Genomic DNA, 7474 nt, shown 5'->3' with positions numbered 1-7474 from the left:
GCATGCTACATTGGGTGGGGGGGGGGGAACGGGGCTTCAGTTGCTGCTGTTGTTGGTCGCCTGTTGTGGCCTGTTTTGTGGTGTTCAGGGTTTCTTTGCCGAGCATGCTACATTGGGTGGGGGGGGGGGAACGGGGCTTCAGTTGCTGCTGTTGTTGGTGGCCTGTTGTGGCCTGTTTTGTGGTGTTCAGGGTTTCTTTGCCGAGCATGCTACATTGGGTGGGGGGGGGGAACGGGGCTTCAGTTGCTGCTGTTGTTGGTCGCCTGTTGTGGCCTGTTTTGTGGTGTTCAGGGTTTCTTTGCCGAGCATGCTACATTGGGTGGGGGGGGGGAACGGGGCTTCAGTTGCTGCTGTTGTTGGTCGCCTGTTGTGGTCTGTTTTGTGGTGTTCAGGGTTTCTTTGCCGAGCATGCTACATTGGGTGGGGGAGGGGGGAAACAGGGCTTCGGTTGCTGCTGTTGTTGGTCGCCTGTTGTGGTCTGTTTTGTGGTGTTCAGGGTTTCTTTGCCGAGCATGCTACATTGGGTGGGGGGGGGGGACGGGGCTTTGGTTGCTGCTGTTGTTGGTCGCCTGTTGTGGCCTGTTTTGTGGTGTTCAGGGTTGCTTTGCCAAGCATGCTCCATTGGGTGGGGGGGGGGGAATGGGGCTTCAGTTGCTGCTGTTGTTGGTCGCCTGTTGTGGCCTGTTTTGTGGTGTTCAGGGTTTCTTTGCCGAGCATGCTACATTGGGTGGGGAGAGGGAGAACGGGGCTTCAGTTGCTGCTGTTGTTGGTCGCCTGTTGTGGCCTGTTTTGTGGTGTTCAGGGTTTCTTTGCCGAGCATGCGACATTGGGTGGGGGGGGGGAACGGGGCTTCAGTTGCTGCTGCTGTTGGTCGCCTGTTGTGGCCTGTTTTGTGGTGTTCAGGGTTTCTTTGCCGAGCATGCTACATTGGGTGGGGGGGGGGGGAACGGGGCTTTGGTTGCTGCTGTTGTTGGTCGCCTGTTGTGGCCTGTTTTGTGGTGTTCAGGGTTTCTTTGCCGAGCATGCTACATTGGGTGGGGGGGGGGGGAACGGGGCTTTGGTTGCTGCTGTTGTTGGTCGCCTGTTGTGGCCTGTTTTGTGGTTTTCAGGGTTGCTTTGCCAAGCATGCTACATTGGGGGGGGGGGACGGGGCTTCAGTTGCTGCTGTTGTTGGTCGCCTGTTGTGGCCTGTTTTGTGGTGTTCAGGGTTTCTTTGCCAAGCATGCTACATTGGGTGGGGGGGGGGAAACAGGGCTTCGGTTGCTGCTGTTGTTGGTCGCCTGTTGTGGCCTGTTTTGTGGTTTTCAGGGTTTCTTTGCCGAGCATGCTACATTGGGTGGGGGGGGAACGGGGCTTCAGTTGCTGCTGTTGTTGGTCGCCTGTTGTGGCCTGTTTTGTGGTGTTCAGGGTTTCTTTGCCAAGCATGCTCCATTGGGTGGGGGGGGGGAATGGGGCTTCAGTTGCTGCTGTTGTTGGTCGCCTGTTGTGGCCTGTTTTGTGGTTTTCAGGGTTTCTTTGCCAAGCATGCTACATTGGGTGGGAGGGAGGGGGGGGAACGGGGCTTTGGTTGCTGCTGTTGTTGGTCGCCTGTTGTCGCCTGTTTTGTGGTGTTCAGGGTTTCTTTGCCGAGCATGCTACATTGGGTGGGGGGGGGGAACGGGGCTTCAGTTGCTACTGTTGTTGGTCGCCTGTTGTGGCCTGTTTTGTGGTGTTCAGGGTTTCTTTGCCAAGCACGCTACATTGGGTGGGTGGGGGGGGGGATGAGGCTTCAGTTGCTGCTGTTGTTGGTCGCCTGATGTGGCCTGTTTTGTGGTGTTCAGGGTTGCTTTGCCGAGCATGCTACATTGGGTGGGGGGGGGGAACGGGGCTTCAGTTGCTGCTGTTGTTGGTCGCCTGTTGTGGCCTGTTTTGTGGTGTTCAGGGTTTCTTTGCCAAGCATGCTACATTGGGTGGGGGGGGGGGAACGGGGCTTCAGTTGCTGCTGTTGTTGGTCGCCTGTTGTGGCCTGTTTTGTGGTGTTCAGGGTTTCTTTGCCGAGCATGCTACATTGGGTGGGGGGGGGAACGGGGCTTCAGTTGCTGCTGTTGTTGATCGCCTGTTGTGGCCTGTTTTGTGGTGTTCAGGGTTTCTTTGCCAAGCATGCTACATTGGGTGGGGGGGGGGAACGGGGCTTCAGTTGCTGCTGTTGTTGGTCGCCTGTTGTGGCCTGTTTTGTGGTGTTCAGGGTTTCTTTGCCGAGCATGCTACATTGGGTGGGGGGGGAACGGGGCTTCAGTTGCTGCTGTTGTTGATCGCCTGTTGTGGCCTGTTTTGTGGTGTTCAGGGTTTCTTTGCCAAGCATGCTACATTGGGTGGGGGGGGGGAACGGGGCTTCAGTTGCTGCTGTTGTTGGTCGCCTGTTGTGGCCTGTTTTGTGGTGTTCAGGGTTTCTTTGCCGAGCATGCTACATTGGGTGGGGGGGGGGAAACGGGGCTTCAGTTGCTGCTGTTGTTGGTCGCCTGTTGTGGCCTGTTTTGTGGTTTTCAGGGTTTCTTTGCCGAGCATGCTACATTGGGTGGGAGGGAGGGGGGGAACGGGGCTTTGGTTGCTGCTGTTGTTGGTCGCCTGTTGTGGCCTGTTTTGTGGTGTTCAGGGTTTCTTTGCCGAGCATGCTACATTGGGTGGGAGGGAGGGGGGGGAACGGGGCTTCAGTTGCTGCTGTTGTTGGTCGCCTGTTGTGGCCTGTTTTGTGGTGTTCAGGGTTTCTTTGCCAAGCATGCTACATTGGGTGGGGGGGGGGAACGGGGCTTCAGTTGCTGCTGTTGTTGGTCGCCTGTTGTGGCCTGTTTTGTGGTGTTCAGGGTTTCTTTGCCAAGCATGCTACATTGGGTGGGAGGGGGGGGGAACGGGGCTTCAGTTGCTGCTGTTGTTGGTCGCCTGTTGTGGCCTGTTTTGTGGTGTTCAGGGTTTCTTTGCCGAGCATGCTACATTGGGTGGGGGGGGGGGGAACGGGGCTTCAGTTGCTGCTGTTGTTGGTCGCCTGTTGTGGCCTGTTTTGTGGTGTTCAGGGTTTCTTTGCCAAGCATGCTACATTGGGTGGGGGGGGGGGGAACGGGGCTTCAGTTGCTGCTGTTGTTGGTCGCCTGTTGTGGCCTGTTTTGTGGTGTTCAGGGTTTCTTTGCCAAGCATGCTACATTGGGTGGGGGGGGGGAGAACGGGGCTTCAGTTGCTGCTGTTGTTGGTCGCCTGTTGTGGCCTGTTTTGTGGTGTTCAGGGTTTCTTTGCCAAGCATGCTACATTGGGTGGGGGGGGGGGGGAACGGGGCTTCAGTTGCTGCTGTTGTTGGTCGCCTGTTGTGGCCTGTTTTGTGGTGTTCAGGGTTTCTTTGCCAAGCATGCTACATTGGGTGGGGGGGGGGGGAACGGGGCTTCAGTTGCTGCTGTTGTTGGTCGCCTGTTGTGGCCTGTTTTGTGGTGTTCAGGGTTTCTTTGCCGAGCATGCTACATTGGGTGGGGGGGGGGAACGGGGCTTGGTTGCTGCTGTTGTTGGTCGCCTGTTGTGGCCTGTTTTGTGGTGTTCAGGGTTTCTTTGCCAGCATTACTTTGGGAAGCATGCTACTGTTGTGGCCTGTTTTGTGGTTTCAGGGTTTCTTTGCCAGCATGCTACATTGGGAGGGGGGGGGAACGGGGCTTCAGTTGCTGCTGTTGTTGGTCGCCTGTTGTGGCCTGTTTTGTGGTGTTCAGGGTTTCTTTGCCGAGCATGCTACATTGGGTGGGGGGGGGGAACGGGGCTTCAGTTGCTGCTGTTGTTGGTCGCCTGTTGTGGCCTGTTTTGTGGTGTTCAGGGTTTCTTTGCCAAGCATGCTACATTGGGTGGGGGGGGGGAACGGGGCTTCAGTTGCTGCTGTTGTTGGTCGCCTGTTGTGGCCTGTTTTGTGGTGTTCAGGGTTTCTTTGCCAAGCATGCTACATTGGGTGGGAGGGAGGGGGGGGAATGGGGCTTCAGTTGCTGCTGTTGTTGGTCGCCTGTTGTGGCCTGTTTTGTGGTGTTCAGGGTTTCTTTGCCGAGCATGCTACATTGGGTGGGGGGGGGGGAACGGGGCTTCAGTTGCTGCTGTTGTTGGTCGCCTGTTGTGGCCTGTTTTGTGGTGTTCAGGGTTTCTTTGCCAAGCATGCTACATTGGGTGGGGGGGGGGGAACGGGGCTTCAGTTGCTGCTGTTGTTGGTCGCCTGTTGTGGCCTGTTTTGTGGTGTTCAGGGTTTCTTTGCCAAGCATGCTACATTGGGTGGGGGGGGGGGAACGGGGCTTCAGTTGCTGCTGTTGTTGGTCGCCTGTTGTGGCCTGTTTTGTGGTGTTCAGGGTTTCTTTGCCAAGCATGCTACATTGGGTGGGAGGGGGGGGGGAACGGGGCTTCAGTTGCTGCTGTTGTTGGTCGCCTGTTGTGGCCTGTTTTGTGGTGTTCAGGGTTTCTTTGCCAAGCATGCTACATTGGGTGGGGGGGGGGAACGGGGCTTCAGTTGCTGCTGTTGTTGGTCGCCTGTTGTGGCCTGTTTTGTGGTGTTCAGGGTTTCTTTGCCAAGCAGGGGGGGAACGGGGCTTCAGTTGCTGCTGTTGTTGGTCGCCTGTGCATGTTTTGTGGGTTCAGGGTTTCTTTGCCGAGCATGCTACATTGGGTGGGGGGGGGAACGGGGCTTCAGTTGCTGCTGTTGTTGGTCGCCTGTTGTGGCCTGTTTTGTGGTGTTCAGGGTTTCTTTGCCAAGCATGCTACATTGGGTGGGGGGGGGGGGAACGGGGCTTCAGTTGCTGCTGTTGTTGGTCGCCTGTTGTGGCCTGTTTTGTGGTGTTCAGGGTTTCTTTGCCAAGCATGCTACATTGGGTGGGAGGGGGGGGAACGGGGCTTCAGTTGCTGCTGTTGTTGGTCGCCTGTTGTGGCCTGTTTTGTGGTGTTCAGGGTTTCTTTGCCAAGCATGCTACATTGGGTGGGGGGGGGGGGAACGGGGCTTCAGTTGCTGCTGTTGTTGGTCGCCTGTTGTGGCCTGTTTTGTGGTGTTCAGGGTTTCTTTGCCAAGCATGCTACATTGGGTGGGGGGGGGGGAACGGGGCTTCAGTTGCTGCTGTTGTTGGTCGCCTGTTGTGGCCTGTTTTGTGGTGTTCAGGGTTTCTTTGCCAAGCATGCTACATTGGGTGGGGGGGGGGGAACGGGGCTTCAGTTGCTGCTGTTGTTGGTCGCCTGTTGTGGCCTGTTTTGTGGTGTTCAGGGTTTCTTTGCCAAGCATGCTACATTGGGTGGGGGGGGGGGGGAACGGGGCTTCAGTTGCTGCTGTTGTTGGTCGCCTGTTGTGGCCTGTTTTGTGGTGTTCAGGGTTTCTTTGCCGAGCATGCTACATTGGGTGGGGGGGGGGAACGGGGCTTCAGTTGCTGCTGTTGTTGGTCGCCTGTTGTGGCCTGTTTTGTGGTGTTCAGGGTTTCTTTGCCAAGCATGCTACATTGGGTGGGGGGGGGGGGGAACGGGGCTTCAGTTGCTGCTGTTGTTGGTCGCCTGTTGTGGCCTGTTTTGTGGTGTTCAGGGTTTCTTTGCCAAGCATGCTACATTGGGTGGGGGGGGGGGAACGGGGCTTCAGTTGCTGCTGTTGTTGGTCGCCTGTTGTGGCCTGTTTTGTGGTGTTCAGGGTTTCTTTGCCGAGCATGCTACTACAGTTGCTGCTGTTGTTGGTCGCCTGTTGTGGGTGGTGTTCAGGGTTCTTTGGGGGGGGGGAACGGGGCTTCAGTTGCTGCTGTTGTTGGTCGCCTGTTGTGGCCTGTTTTGTGGTGTTCAGGGTTTCTTTGCCAAGCATGCTACATTGGGTGGGGGGGGGGGGGAAACGGGGCTTCAGTTGCTGCTGTTGTTGGTCGCCTGTTGTGGCCTGTTTTGTGGTGTTCAGGGTTTCTTTGCCAAGCATGCTACATTGGGTGGGGGGGGGGAACGGGGCTTCAGTTGCTGCTGTTGTTGGTCGCCTGTTGTGGCCTGTTTTGTGGTGTTCAGGGTTTCTTTGCCAAGCATGCTACATTGGGGGGGGGGGGGGAACGGGGCTTCAGTTGCTGCTGTTGTTGGTCGCCTGTTGTGGCCTGTTTTGTGGTGTTCAGGGTTTCTTTGCCAAGCATGCTACATTGGGTGGGGGGGGGGAACGGGGCTTCAGTTGCTGCTGTTGTTGGTCGCCTGTTGTGGCCTGTTTTGTGGTGTTCAGGGTTTCTTTGCCAAGCATGCTACATTGTGGTGGTGTTCAGGGTTTTTTGCCAGCATGCTACATGGGGGGGGGGAACGGGGCTTCAGTTGCTGCTGTTGTTGGTCGCCTGTTGTGGCCTGTTTTGTGGTGTTCAGGGTTTCTTTGCCAAGCATGCTACATTGGGTGGGAGGGGGGGGGGAACGGGGCTTCAGTTGCTGCTGTTGTTGGTCGCCTGTTGTGGCCTGTTTTGTGGTGTTCAGGGTTTCTTTGCCAAGCATGCTACATTGGGTGGGGGGGGGGGAACGGGGCTTCAGTTGCTGCTGTTGTTGGTCGCCTGTTGTGGCCTGTTTTGTGGTGTTCAGGGTTTCTTTGCCAAGCATGCTACATTGGGTGGGGGGGGGGAACGGGGCTTCAGTTGCTGCTGTTGTTGGTCGCCTGTTGTGGCCTGTTTTGTGGTGTTCAGGGTTTCTTTGCCGAGCATGCTACATTGGGTGGGAGGGGGGGAACGGGGCTTCAGTTGCTGCTGTTGTTGGTCGCCTGTTGTGGCCTGTTTTGTGGTGTTCAGGGTTTCTTTGCCAAGCATGCTACATTGGGTGGGGGGGGGGGAACGGGGCTTCAGTTGCTGCTGTTGTTGGTCGCCTGTTGTGGCCTGTTTTGTGGTGTTCAGGGTTTCTTTGCCAAGCATGCTACATTGGGTGGGGGGGGGGGAACGGGGCTTCAGTTGCTGCTGTTGTTGGTCGCCTGTTGTGGCCTGTTTTGTGGTGTTCAGGGTTTCTTTGCCAAGCATGCTACATTGGGGGGGGGGGGGGGGGCCAACGGGGCTTCAGTTGCTGCTGTTGTTGGTCGCCTGTTGTGGCCTGTTTTGTGGTGTTCAGGGTTTCTTTGCCAAGCATGCTACATTGGGTGGGGGGGGGGGGAATGGGGCTTCAGTTGCTGCTGTTGTTGGTCGCCTGTTGTGGTCTGTTTTGTGGTGTTCAGGGTTTCTTTGCCGAGCATGCTACATTGGGTGGGAGGGAGGGGAACGGGGCTTCAGTTGCTGCTGTTGTTGGTCGCCTGTTGTGGCCTGTTTTGTGGTGTTCAGGGTTTCTTTGCCAAGCATGCTACATTGGGTGGGAGGGGGGGAACGGGGCTTCAGTTGCTGCTGTTGTTGGTCGCCTGTTGTGGCCTGTTTTGTGGTGTTCAGGGTTTCTTTGCCAAGCATGCTACATTGGGTGGGGGGGGGGAACGGGGCTTCAGTTGCTGCTGTTGTTGGTCGCCTGTTGTGGCCTGTTTTGTGGTGTTCAGGGTTTCTTT

Source organism: Mobula hypostoma, chromosome X1 (assembly GCF_963921235.1).
Source record: "Mobula hypostoma chromosome X1, sMobHyp1.1, whole genome shotgun sequence".
Taxonomy (NCBI): Eukaryota; Metazoa; Chordata; class Chondrichthyes; order Myliobatiformes; family Myliobatidae; genus Mobula; species Mobula hypostoma.
This window is presented reverse-complemented; position numbering follows the sequence as displayed.